This window comes from Emydura macquarii, unplaced genomic scaffold (assembly GCF_026122565.2).
Source record: "Emydura macquarii macquarii isolate MOO-44397 ecotype Brisbane River unplaced genomic scaffold, CSIRO-AGI_Emac_v2 contig_1045, whole genome shotgun sequence".
Taxonomy (NCBI): Eukaryota; Metazoa; Chordata; order Testudines; family Chelidae; genus Emydura; species Emydura macquarii.
This window is the reverse complement of record NW_027131182.1, coordinates 19,489,648-19,503,613: the sequence shown is the minus strand read 5'-3', so window position 1 is coordinate 19,503,613 and position 13,966 is coordinate 19,489,648.

The window sequence follows — 13,966 nt, the reverse complement described above, 5'->3', positions numbered from 1 at the left end:
AAAAGGAGCAATTTGAATGTTTCATAGTGATGTCTGCTTGTGATCAAACCCATTCTAAAATTCCCATATCAGCAAAATTCCCTTGATTCCCCCCAAAGTATTATTTTTCTCTCTTCAAGGGGAATAGAGTAATATTTGAGGGTCATACTCTACCTTCTTTCTATTCACAGACTTCCCACTGACATCAATATAAAAATAGCATGTGGACATGAAAACGGGCTTAAGGACTAGGTCCAATGTCTGAAATATTAAAATGTCTGAAAGAGAAAGTTAATTGACAGCCAACTAATTGCAGAGTTGAGATACATAAGGAAAATGCACCCTTCTTCTGGCAGACGTTATGGTGCTTCACTGATTACAACAATTTGAAATAAAATTGTGCATTCACAAGGGGCCAGTAAAAATGGGAAGAAACTTTTGCTTTATGGAGACTTCATCAGCTGAACAGAGTAACACACCTCCTATCAGATTATGGGTAGAAATAGGAGAGTCCGACCAAATACAGGGCTGTCTACATGGGCAGTTAGGTCGGAATCACTACATTGCTTAGGGGTGTTTTCACTGCTGAGCAACGTAGTTATACTGATATAGGTCTGTAGAGAGACGTGGCCCCACGCTCTGAACTAAAGTGGCCTTAATTCAGTTTAGTTTTATTCATCCCAAAGTGAGTGGGAACGTCCACACAGAGATTTAATGCAGTTTGACTAATCCACTTTAAATTTACATCTTTTAGTTAATTCAGATAAACTTTCCTGGATGTCCATGTAGACGAAACCCTTTGTTTTCTTAAGCTACTCGTGCCTTCTCACATCCTACTCACGGATAATGAAATGCCTGCACCCTCTGGTCATTCAAATCCTTCCTAAAGACTTATTGCTCTGGAAGGCCCACAGATGCAGGCCTTGCCATTCTAATATTTATTATTATTATTTATTAGGTAATACTTTGCATATTTTACAGATCAATAGCTCCTCTGCATTGCTCAGTGCATGTTATTTTATCTCTGTTGTACACAGAATAAACTCTCCATTGATTTCTCTTTATTTTTCTAATAAAGCACCAAGGCCAAGAGTTAAAAAAGACCTTAAACACGTGCTTAACTTTTAAATATATGCTTATCTGAATTGGGGCCCAGATCTTTTAGCAACATTTAATAAATATTAATAAGTTTCAAACTTTCCTATAATCTTTTACCTACTTTTATCTAACAATATTTTTACAAGATATTTCTTTCTTCCCCAAATTTCAGACTTTTCTCATTATTTTATGCTGAAGAAATTTTAAAAAGGAATTCTGTTGCTCAGCTATTTTGAGTCACTGTGAATTTAATCTCTCTTTCAGATATTAATGTAACTATTTTTTCCCTAATGCTATTTTTCCTTTGATATATTTGTAAAGTCCTTTCTTATTCCCCTTGAGGCCTCTGGCTAGCTTTGATTTGGGTTTTCTTGATATCCTTGTCATTCCTTAACTGACTCAGTATTCTTGTTTGTTTGCCTGGTTTCCATTTCCTTTTTCAGGATTTCTTTTAACCTCAGATCCTGGTTACAACGCTGGAAAGCCCAACTGGCCAATTCTTTCATGTACTCTCTTTTCATAGGAACAGCGCTTTGTTGCACCTTAATTATACAGTAGTATAAAATATTAGTTAGATTGGGTATTTTCCAGTCTTTATTCATTGTGGTCCTTTGTTTGCGCTTGCTTTTAGATACTTGACTTCTGCATTCAGAGGGATCCATGTTGTTCAATTCATTGGGTCAAATGGCAGACCGGGGTCAGTTACCTTGCACTACTATGGAATTCCCAAATCAAGTAGAAAGCTGAGTTAGCTAGCGGGTTGCAACGGGGTGTGTGTGTGTCTGGATTCTCCATCAGTTGATGTCTTTCTAAAAGACTCTAACTCAACCAGAAGTTATGGACGTGATGAAGCAATTGCATGGTGAAATTCTATTGCCTGTGTTATGCAGTAAGTTAGGCTTGATCGTAAATGTTCCCTTCTGGCTTTAAAAGCTATGAATCTATGAAATGTTTCCTCCATTGAATCTCATATCAATACTGTCCATCTTCAAATGGAGTATTTTAGAGACTTTAAATCTAAATGTTTTTAATGTCATATTCTGAATTATAATGGTAACTGGGAGCATCTAGTTGCTTTAAGTGACATTTTCTTTTATCTTCCTCTTATGAAAACTTCTAAACAAGATGCAGGAGAAAATTAAATTGGACAATGCTACATCAAGAAATTTGTCTTGTTTACTTAGAAAAGTTCAGTTCAGACTTTAGCTTCTAATTTTCTGCTTTATTAAATCAGGTTTTCCTCTGAATTAACTGAGGCACAAGAAAATCAAGCAACCAACCCAATGTCACTCAAAGAATTAGTGGCTCATCCACAGTTTGAACCCAGTAGGAACCTTTAGGCTTGCAGTCATTTGCTGAACTTGAGATGGATGCTGCTGGTATTACAGAAGTTATGGATGCTGTTGGAGCATTCTTGCAGAGCAGCTGTCTCTAAATATGCTTGAAATGTGGATTTAAAATATGTTAAATGACTGGCAGAGACTTTCAAGTACTGGCAGCAATGAGCTATATTTCTAAAGGAAAATGTGGCATAGTCTTTTCATAAAATGCTTTAATCATGGCAATCTGCCATCTTTCATTTGCTCTTTCTTTTTTAAAAAAAAAGCCAAAAAACTTCAAACTCAAACTGAAATCCATGTATTCATATGCTGGAATATGAATAAGAGTTCTATATTGGCAACCTTCCTGTTTTGAATTACTATCGGGAAATGAGATAGTACATATATTTCTATTTTCTTTTTTTTAAAGAATGGATTTTAGCATTCTAAAATCATTCTACTGAAAATATAGTTAAGCAAGATGATGAACCCTCCAAATCGGGGAATTGGGGGAACTCTAGAAAACACATCAAGTGAAACCGTGGCCCAACTGATGTCCATGGCAAAACCCCCATTGACTTCAACAGAACCAGGATTTCAGACACTAATGCTACGCCAGGTTGGAGTGTCAACAGATGAGACAGCAAAAACTATTTACTTGCTCTCTCTTCCCAAGGTTTTTTTCCTTCTTTACCTAATACCATAGGCAGCTGGTGAAAATATTCTTTTGGGGAACTGAGCCTGTTCCACACTCAGCTGGCAACAGAGGCTCCTGTCCTGTGGGGCTGAGCTTGGCTTCCTGCTCCAGACCGTTGGTTATCACTGCTTGCAGATTCAGATTAGCCTGCTACAACGTTCACTTAATGCTGGCGTCCATGCATAAGTGGAGCCTCCCCCTGTGATGTCTCGCCCCCCTACCTAGCCCTGGTGCCATCTGGCATGAGGCATCAGGATCTCCCTCCTCCCCTGGGACTTGCTGTCTTTCTCCACCCTCTGATCCCCTCAGAATCCCCATCTTCCTGTTCCCGGCAAGTGTCGCTCAAGAGCCAGGTGCCAGCACTCCCTGCTGGTACTGAGGAATCTAGATCTACCTGCCAGCAATGCAGAGTGCAGGTGGGGCCCTCACCCTGATGCCCCCATCCTGGTCCTGGAACCACCAGAAGGACAGATTTTGGTGGGAAAGGGTCTGAGGCCTCCTAGACCTTGCCTAACACATTGCCTAAGCCTAGCACCAATTGTTTAGAATTTAGCTGCAGGTCAAATCTAACTCCTTAAAAAAACTGCTGTTTAATCTTGAGAGAAGAAGACTGAGACAGGACCTGATAAGGCTTCAAATATGCTAAAGGCTGTTTATAAAAAGAAGAGTCAGCTATTGTTCTTCATGTCCACTGAAGGTAAGACAAGAATTAATCTGCAGCAAGGGTAATTCAGGTTAGAAAGTTTTTCCTACTATCTAACTAGAATAGTTAAACTCTGGAATATGCATCCGAGGGGGATTGTGGATTCCCCCCATTGGAGGTTTTTAAAAATAGGTTAGACAAACACATTTTGGGTATGGCCTAAGTTTATTGGGGTTGGACTAGATGGCCTCTTCAGGTCCTTTCCACTCCCACATTGCTATTATTTTGCGATCTCACACTAAAAGCATTTCTTTGCACGGGGCTTCCCTCCCCAAAGCTAAACGTTGCTACTGTCAAAAACTGTCTGACAGAAATACACTAGCCTAGAGAAAACTGTATTATCCAGAAAGCTTCTGAACTGACGAGTATGGTCAGTGAAAGCAAAAGGTGTTTCTAAGTGTGAACTGAAGAGGCACTCGCCAGACCATAAAAAGGATAGAGTATGAACTGCGGTGGGGGAGTGTAAAGGGAAAATATTAAACTTCCTGCAAAAAAAAAATGGAAGAGGACCATTAGTCCTCTTCCTCCAGCTCTACCCCAGCTGCCTGGTCTTCTTTGAGCCACTCCCCAGACACCAAGTTTCTGTGAGAAAGAGAGAACCTTGTACAACAGAACCTGGCCTGCCTGTGCTCCCCCTTCTCTGCGCTGCACCTTGTCGCTACCAATGACTTTCCCCACCACCCATATGCCTGTTCTTCCTCTGTTAAAGGCAAAGAGGGATAGTTAGTGTCATCCAGGGCAGTTGTAACAGGACTCAAACTGCCCTGAGAAGAAAACCATGCTAAATTGCTATTCCCCTGGCTTCGATCCCCTCACCTTGGCCACACAAACTTTTGCCTGAACAGAGCATGGAGGCTTAAGAGGGAAGGGAAGCTGCTATGCAGTGGGGTTGAGGATGCTATTTTTCCCTGCCTTTTCCCTTCACACATTCATCCTGACCTTATCCACAGGTTATCCACAGGTTACTCTTCTCCCATTTTTCCATGCCCCTCTACCTTTGTTTGTGAGGCGGTTTTGCCCTCTTCTCTGGTGACAGTGGTTTTGACTGCTTTTCCTGTCTCCAGCAAAATCCTCCTGTGGGACACTCGACAAAACCCACAGCTCTATTCATTGTTGGGGAGGAGGGATTATGAGGACCGGAGGCTCGGCATCCTCTCACCAGTAGACCTTCCATGGAAAAGGAGTAGAAACGTCTCCCTATTCTGTATTACCTCCCCCTCCACCTACACACGGTAGCAACAGGAAGGACCATAGTACTGATATTTCCACTTTCTAACTTCATTCTCAGGGGCTTTGATTACAGAAAGTACAGAGGGCCAAGAGGTTGGTTTTGAAAAGGGTTAAATTATTTATGTGATAAAGCATCATCGTGAGTCAGGTGAAAGAGGCTGATTGGCCAGAATCTATTAGAGCTGGAACAAAGACTGCTCCATCCAAAAGCTCAGGGGTTTGCTTGAGTTTAAAAAGTTTATTTCAGTCTGGAGTGCTGGAAGACTTTAGGAAAGATTTCAATCAGAAGTTTTTCTACTCTTAATGGGGGAGTTTATAAAGGGGTATTTTTTATGAAGTTTATATTGTAGATTAAATTATAAAATATATCTTTCTTCTTATGGGATCTTAAAATTATAATAATGTAGTCATGTTTTGTTTAGGTATTTTAATGTATTCCTGATTTTTTTTGCCCTTTTTCCTTTATTGTATTCAGAAGTCTATGATCCACAGCACACCTGTGTTGCTTGCTGCGTGATAAGGGCTTTTCCAGTTCTGATGCCCCATGCTGCAAAGAAAAATTGAGAAGTCCCAGGTCACATGTGATTTATTTTCCCACTAACATTCTGTATTCTACAATATTTCTTTCCATTGGGTTTCCAATGGGCTTTGGATCAGGTCCTCCAATCACCTTTGAAGACCCACCTCTGCTACTGTGCTTTAAAGTATTTGTCAAGTAATTATAGGTAGCTAGAGGGGCAGTTCGAAACAGATTTTACATACCAAAAAGGAGAGAGCATTAATACTGCGTACTAGTCATTATTCTGATTACTCTGCTTGTATGTTGTATTGTTCCCTCCTCCCGCCCTCCCACCATCTTAATCTGTTAGGTCTAGATTTTAAAGATATTTAGGCACCTAGAGGAATTTTCAGAAGCACCTAGGCACCTAACACTTATTGATTTCAATGGGTGTTAGGCACGTAGGTGCTTAGTGGGATTTTCAAAAGCAACCAAATACCTTTAAAAATGTGGACCTTAGACTGTAAACTCTTCAGAGGAAGCACTGTCTAGGACTGTCTGTATTGTGCCTATCACATTTTGGATTCTCCCACTATGAATAATTAATAATAATAGCATTCTGTTCCTCAACCTGCTACAGCCCCTTCCTTTTCTACATACTACCCAGGAACTGTTAGTTACATCAGTTGGGAGTTGCATATAGAAGAGGCACGCCGGTGGTCCATAGTCAGACAACCTAGTGGAGTGGAGTGAAAATAGGATTATAACGCCTGTCTTCCATTGACTTGCTTTGTATCCTTGATTAAATCATGTAGCCTTTGTGTGTATGGACATTGGTATTCGTATATAACTGAGGAAATCTGTGTACAAAATGTATTCCTGCGGGAATAACTCACCTGTACTCTCTATATTTACATACATTTATGTAGTGGGACTATGAAAACAGAACTGAATATAAAATCTGATCGACTGCCCATTTCTAATCCCTTTAACAAGAAAGGAGAGAATCCACCTTTTTTAAATCTGGGATCCATGTACATTGCTAAGTATGCAAAAGAGGTTAGGACTACAATTAAAATGTCCTAAAATTCTGTAAATTGGCATATTTCATGCTGTCTTTTCTCCTGCTTTTCTGCTGCTCTTTCTTCCTGAGGAATTAAATGCCTCAGTTCTTTCTTCAGGCACTCCTCTTTATAAAGGTTAAGTCATCCAATAAGGAAATAAAACACATCCCATGTGTGATGTCATGTCCAATTAGATAACCCAAAACGCAAATTTTCGGAATATTTATTTCTGAATATTGACTTTTCTAAGCAGTACTCGCTGCTAACAGATCACAAATATTCCAGAGTTCAATGGGTGAGATTGTCAAAAGCACATATGATATGCTCGTTGGCTTGTAATCTGACGTCATATAGGCATTTTGAAAATTCCACCCCAAGCCTATTTGTCAAACCTTTTAGAATAGTGAAGAAATTCAAGAGAATCGTGAACTATTCATGGATAATTTTGTGAATCCAATTGCAAAGAATAAACTATTTATGATGAATAGTTTTGACCATCTGTATTAGAAACTCTCCCTGGGAAATATGAAGGGACAAAATTAAAGCTGTCTTGCCATCAGTGTATTTCAGGGTTGTGGCTGATGCATCAGCAATTGGTACCCTTTTGCAGTATAGACTGGCAAGTGACGTGGCACTACTACCCTTTCTCTGACTTTTGCTGGTGGGGGAGGAGGAAAGAGGGATGATACAGTAATCAATATTTATTCCAGTCCAGCAAAGGCAGGCTTACATACTGCTATGGTGGAAGCCATGCATAGACAGATAGATGTGATATTATAACACTGTTTTCAAACCATCCAATGTTTATAATGAAGACTATATGTAGAAGGTTAAGTATTATAATACTATACCAGAGTAGATCTCAATTTTATATTTTTAATACCCCCAGATAAGCTGACATTGCCTATAGCTCAAGTAAAAACGATAGTTTGACCCTCTCTCCCAACCTCATTCCTCTTAGAAATTTGTATCTGCAGATGCAGTAGCCTTTCTTGGAAGTGACTCAAACTATTATACATCTTGAAATAGATTTCAATTACTTGTGTTCCTAAGAAGAGGCTTGGAGGTTGGTTAGAATGCTGGATTTATCACTTCCCTGAACTGTGGAAATACTGTCACAGCCAGATGAAGTCTCTGAACACTCACTGAAAATAAAATATATGATGAAAGGATTTTGAACTTCATGACTGGCATACCTTTTGACCTTAAGTTACCCATGCATCTTGCTTTCTCATTTATAATTGTATAGATTCAGTGAACGTTAGTAATGTTTCACAGATTTAGAAACCAATTAATGATCTTCTAAAACATTCTGAACTCACTTTCTGTTTGATCACCTTTTTCAGTCAAATACCAATAAGCCTAGGGCCCAGATTCTTCAGTCTTACTCATGCTGAGTAGTATCTAAGGCCATGTCTACATTAGGGAGCTTACAGCGGTGCAGCTGTACCGATGAAGCTGTGCCGCTGTAAGATCTCTCGTGTGGCTACTCTAAGCTGATGGGAGAGAGCTCTCTCGTCGACATAATTAATCCACTCTCAACAATCAGAGGTAGCTGTTGGTGGGAGAAGCTCTCTTGCCGACAGCGCTGTCTACACTGGCAGTTACACTGACCTAACTCATGTCACTTGGGGGTGTGGTTTATTCACACCCCTGAGTGGTATCAGCTATACCAACATAAGTGGTTGTGTAGACATAGCCTCACTCTACAAGTAGTTCCATTAAAACTAATGAACCTAATTGTGGAGAAAGGATGGGAGGATCCAGCACTAGAGGAGTTAATGTCTGTACTCAAATTGGCACATACATTTGTTGTTTTTGTTTTTTTGTAACTTTCTATTTTCCCTTTTGACAGTCTGTCTATTTCTTATATAGGACATGTATGTGTTTTTTGCCTGGACATCGTCAGATATGATATATATGCCATACATTTGTTTTGAAAATTGTCAAGGATTTCTGTTTTGTACTCTGTAAAAATGTCCCTTTTATAATAAAATATACTTTTTAAACAAAAGTGCAGTTTGCACATCTGCAGTGTAAACCTGAATTGCAAAATAAAGGTAATTCTCCTCTAGTGCCTTTCCCTCTTAAAAAAATAAAACTCTTTATAGGATACAAGACAAATGATACAAAAGTGAAAGGGCACTGATGCAAACTGGATAGGCTTACAGCTTAATTGAATTAAGTCTTGTGTGCCACATATGATCACAAAGCAGGACCATGGCTTGAGCTTTCTGAATGTAGGGAGGCTGCCAGTCAATAAAAAAGACCCTTTAAACTGGTTAAATGCATCATGAGCGTGTGCAGAACCCTCCTAGCTAACAGGTGGCTGAATAAACCTCAGCTGGTGTTTCGCAGGGCTATACCATTGACCTTCTTTAGGATAATTTCAGCCCTCTTTTAAAAAAAAAAAAAAAAATTGTTACTGTACTTGGTGTAGTGGAAACAATTTAAGGATGAATAATTTCTTTTAGTCCCTTGAGGCACTGGTGGCTTGCTCTCCCGCGCTCTCTCTCTTTCTCTGTCTCTCAACTGAATTAACATAAAGGAACAGTGACAACAGCAAGCTGAAAAGCGTAGCTGGTGGGAGGATTAAGTATATCATTGAAAGGAATTATGTTGTAAATGACTGGGAGGGGTAGGGGCTTCTGTTCCTTGGTCCCATCTGGTCTTTAAAGAATACCTTGTTGTAATTACCCCCAGATGGCTTTGTGCTACACTGTGTCTGGACAGCCAGGTGCCACTGTACCCTGCTGGGTGTGATATTCATTGCTACATGCAGTGACAAAAATGGACTTTATTGCAACCTAATTTCTTCCAGGGTATTACACAAATATGAAATGAACCTAGCTCATCAAACAAGGGCTTTGTTTGACTAGGAGCAGAAACAGTCTCACCTAAGCTGAGACTGCCTTGTTATTTCACTTTTAACAATTGTCTTGGAAGACTGAAATATCAACAATTTACAGTGTTTGTGAGTTTAACAAATATATATTATACCATGTTAGCATTTTTTCCAGCAAATATTTTAATTACCATTTCCGGCACTGCTGAATGATAAAGTAACAAGACTATTATAAAGGTCAGTTTCACAACAAAATTTACCATGGGCCAGGCTGGGGCCCAATCCTGCAAGATTTGTGTATGTAAAAGTCTCATTGACTGAACTGAGAATCAGAACCTACAGAATCAGGCCTGTGCTGGGCCTCCTTGCATCTACCCTCAGTGCAAAGACCAGTTTGTGTATATACATGCGCATTAAAGATACACTAGTAGTTACTGTAAGCAGCTCCTGCCCACTTTACCTCCAAATGAGCATCAGTCTCCCATGTGCATTATTATTTTAAATGTTTTTATTATTACTACAGTTATTTTGAAGAAATAAACACAGTTAAAAAACATGAGGCTCATGATAAAAAAAAAAATGTAGAGGGCAGTAATTTAAAAATAGGAACCCGGAGTTAGGCTCCTAAACTCCCATTTATGCTTCTAAAGAACTAGCCTGACTTTCAAAAGTGCCGAGCAGCCGGGAATTCCCATTGAAGTAGCATTAGTGAAAATCAGGTCATGTATAAGAGCCTGAATATGGGTTTGGAGTCTAATTTTAGGCTACTGTTTCTGAAAAGCTCAGCCAGAATGTGAAATATGAAAAAACTTTAAAATATTTTTAACAGGATTACATCTTCCTACAGGTGTTGGGGCTAGATTAAAAAAATAAATAGTTATAATTCCGCAAGTTAAAAGCTTTGTCAGCTTTAAGCTAAATGCAAATAATATAATACAAAGAAGAAAATGTGAAAAAGAGAAATATTATTCATGAGAGTAAAGTCACTCACATCTGTAGCTGTTTGGAGGATCAGGCCCTTAAACAATTTTCATCAAATCTCCCTCTATCATGTTTCTTTCACACTTGTAAATCACATAAAAATAACAATATTAAAATAGCTTGGAAAAATACTTTCTTTATCCCTGGTATTAAAAAAAAAAACTAAACAAAAACCAAAACCCCAAACAAAAAACCTGCTCTTTGAATAGTATTGTTCTGTAGGTTCCATCAGATTTTAAGCCATGTTCCTCATTGATTTAAAATTCTTTGGGCCAAATGGTTGCCTGTGTTGTGGATGATTTTGTACACACACCGTTTCCTTCATGTTCACTTCTCAGCTGGGCAGAGTAGAAGTGCTGTGACAGAGTACTCTTGAGGAAGTAGAAGAGGGTCTGCTACTCAAATCCAAGAGAGAGCTTGAGATCCATGGAAACCAGCTCGTTCAGGTGAAGGCTCCATGCTTCTAGCTCTTCCCACCCCTCTTCAGCCCAGTCCTCACACCAGACAGCTTTAATTTCACAGAAAAGGAAAGTGGGTTAATTAAACATGACGGGGTCAGCATATACTTACTTATTAAACTCTCATGCAGTTGGTGCGGGTTAAAAAAATGCCACGCAGAGCAGCTGTCCCCACAACCCTATTCCTGGCCTGCCTCATCCCAGATGAGGACCCTTGTTTCCAGTAAGAGTCTTATGGGGAGTCAGAGACTCAATTGTTGGGTGTTATCCAAATTTGTCTTATTTCAAATGAGTTCAAGATGGAAAGGAACTGCGATATTGTGCCAATAAGGGAGGAAATAAGATTTGGTATGGAAACCCAGGGCCCAGTCTTATGTTACTTGAAAATTCAAAACTCCATGGAAGGCACTGTTGATCAGGGCACTAATTTAGGACAGACGACTGGAAGTTCATCTTAGACAATATTATTTGAAACTGACCCAGCACACACAGTCTTCCCTGAGAACTGTTTGAAGAGGCCCCTAGTATGTGAATATTGGCGTCAGCTGTCTTTGAATTTCATATAAATGTAAACTTTACATCTTAAGACAATTGAAAAAAATCACTGAAAGGCAATGTAGAATATACACCATGTGAGAAAAATAGTATAACCACTGCACTAGTCATCAAAATGACTCTGTGTTTTTATTGCCTTGAATGCCATGTCTATACTATTCAGACCAAATATAATAATAATAATAATTTCAGACCAAATAAAAATACCCAAATTCCTATACTGAAGCTTAACTGTAATCACCAAGGACTGAACTGTAATCTAGAAATCTGCCAAAATAAGAGGCAGTGCACAACTGAACTGTCCTAGGAGATGCTCTGAGAGTGTTTTCTTGTGCCAGCTACCCCTCATATTTCTAGCAAGAGATGCAATCCTTCTTGTTGCTGCAGCTTTTTTCCACCCCTGTTCTGGCTCAGCTACCCTAGCTGGTGTATTGTGGGAGCAGAGCTAAGACTACATCCACTGTCAATCTTTGCTTTTCCATTTCCCACCTACCTGCATCATTCTGGGGGAAGTAGCAATCGTACTGTAGCTGTTCTCCACCCAAGACATACAAACAGGCTCAAGCCCTGTTGGCAGGTTTGTAAGGAGGCACCTTATGCCCTCTTTTATTCCTCTGTGCAGATCAGCTCACAACTGAGCCCTAAACCTGAGCTACTATCCCAAATTATAGTAAGCATTGTGCTCTAAGAGCCTGGTTCTTCTTTAATCTTATGTCTCCTTTACCCTGCTCTGACAGAGTAAGTGTAGTTTACTCCTACTTTAAAGCCTCTTTATACTGTCAGAGTGATGTAAAGCAGCCTTAGTGTATCGAAGAATCCAACCATTAATAAGTAATGATGGCTTGTATTTTTTTAATCTTTCAAATTATTTGGAAGATATCTTTTAAAGATACTTTAAATCACCAGATACACTTTGTTTGCATGGGAAATGTCACCAGATGGTTACATCATAAACCATTTTCATAATTCAGTTTTCTTTCCCGATGACACACTTTTGATTCCACTGCATATTTACTCCTCAGACTTAAGTTTCATGTTTAATATTACTAACGTCATGTGGGATATAACAGATTTCTCTTTCTATCTGGCTTGTTGAAAGAAATGTACAGGATGTCTCCAGCTGGCCCTTAGCAACAGCTGTTCTAGAATGTTTAAACTTAACTGTGAAGCCTGAGTGCCATCTTCCCTCACCTTTATGAATACACTCAAAGGAAATAAAGGTGCTGTCCTAGATACTTGACAGACAACTGCATTAATCAAACCTTTTGCTCTGAAATGGGCTGGGATGAAATTTCGGCTTCAGAGGCTGGGCCGTATTTGTATTTATTGATTCTAGAGGCAAGTTTCCAAATATTGATCTAGCTAGTAAGAGACACACTCTCTTTCTCTCTCTCTCTCTCTCTCTATATATATATATATTTATTTATACACACACGCACGTTGGGTGTATGATAGAATTATAACCAACATGATAGCTGTGGGGTATTTTATAAAATCTAACAGAGGGGTAGCTGTGTTAGTCTGTATACAGCAAAAACAACGAGAGTCCTGCAGCACCTTAAAGACTAACAAATTTCTGTGGGCATAAGCTTTCGTGGGCATCTGACGAAGTGGGTAGCAGCCCATGAAAGCTTATGCCTGCAGAAATGTGTTAGTCTTTAAGGTGCTACAGGACGCTCAGCTTTTTTAATAAAACCTAAGTTATGCCAAAATAACAAATGTATTAATTTTTCTATCAAGAGAATTAAATATGTGTTCAACTAGCATTAGTGGGAATTATCTGTATATATGACCCACATATTAAGGGGAGACTGTATGGGGCCTAATCTGCCTACATGCTAAATTTCCAATACATTAATGCAGTTATGCAGATGATAAAAAGGATAATACCAGTGCTGCTCTCATTTACATAGGAGATACATGAATGTAACAGTGGGAAAAATGGGATCCTAAGGGCTAAATTCTGACTTCCGTGATACCCATGTAACTAAAGGCACTCAGTGGGTTTGCATGGATGTAAAACAGGACCAGATTTGGACCTCAGGCTCTAAAATAAAGTAACAAACCTGACCCTGGGAGATTCTCTGCTCTGCCAGTGATGTGCTCCCAGAGGAGTGGCAGGGGTGAGAGAGAACACCCTTGAACTAACACAGTAGAACCTAGATTTTACAAATACCAGTCTTACAAATGACCAGTTATATGAACCATTCTTCCTGATGGAGAAAAAAAATCACATAATAGAAATGAGGTAGATTAAGAACAATTCAACAACCCTTCACATTCTGATGCCTTCAGTAGACTGGAAATCGCTTTGCAGTAAGTTAAAGGACAAGAAGAAAGTAATGCAGTTCACCAGGGCACTATTTATGCACGGTGCCTACTGTAATTGAGATGTTTAATTTTATAAACTTTTGAATTTTATGAACTCCTCAATCCTCAATTAGTTTGTAAAATAGAGGTTCTACTGTATTGCAGGCCACTGTCTTCCATCATTCAAATCCCTCCTCCAGACCCATTTCTGCTGAGAAGCCTGAAAGA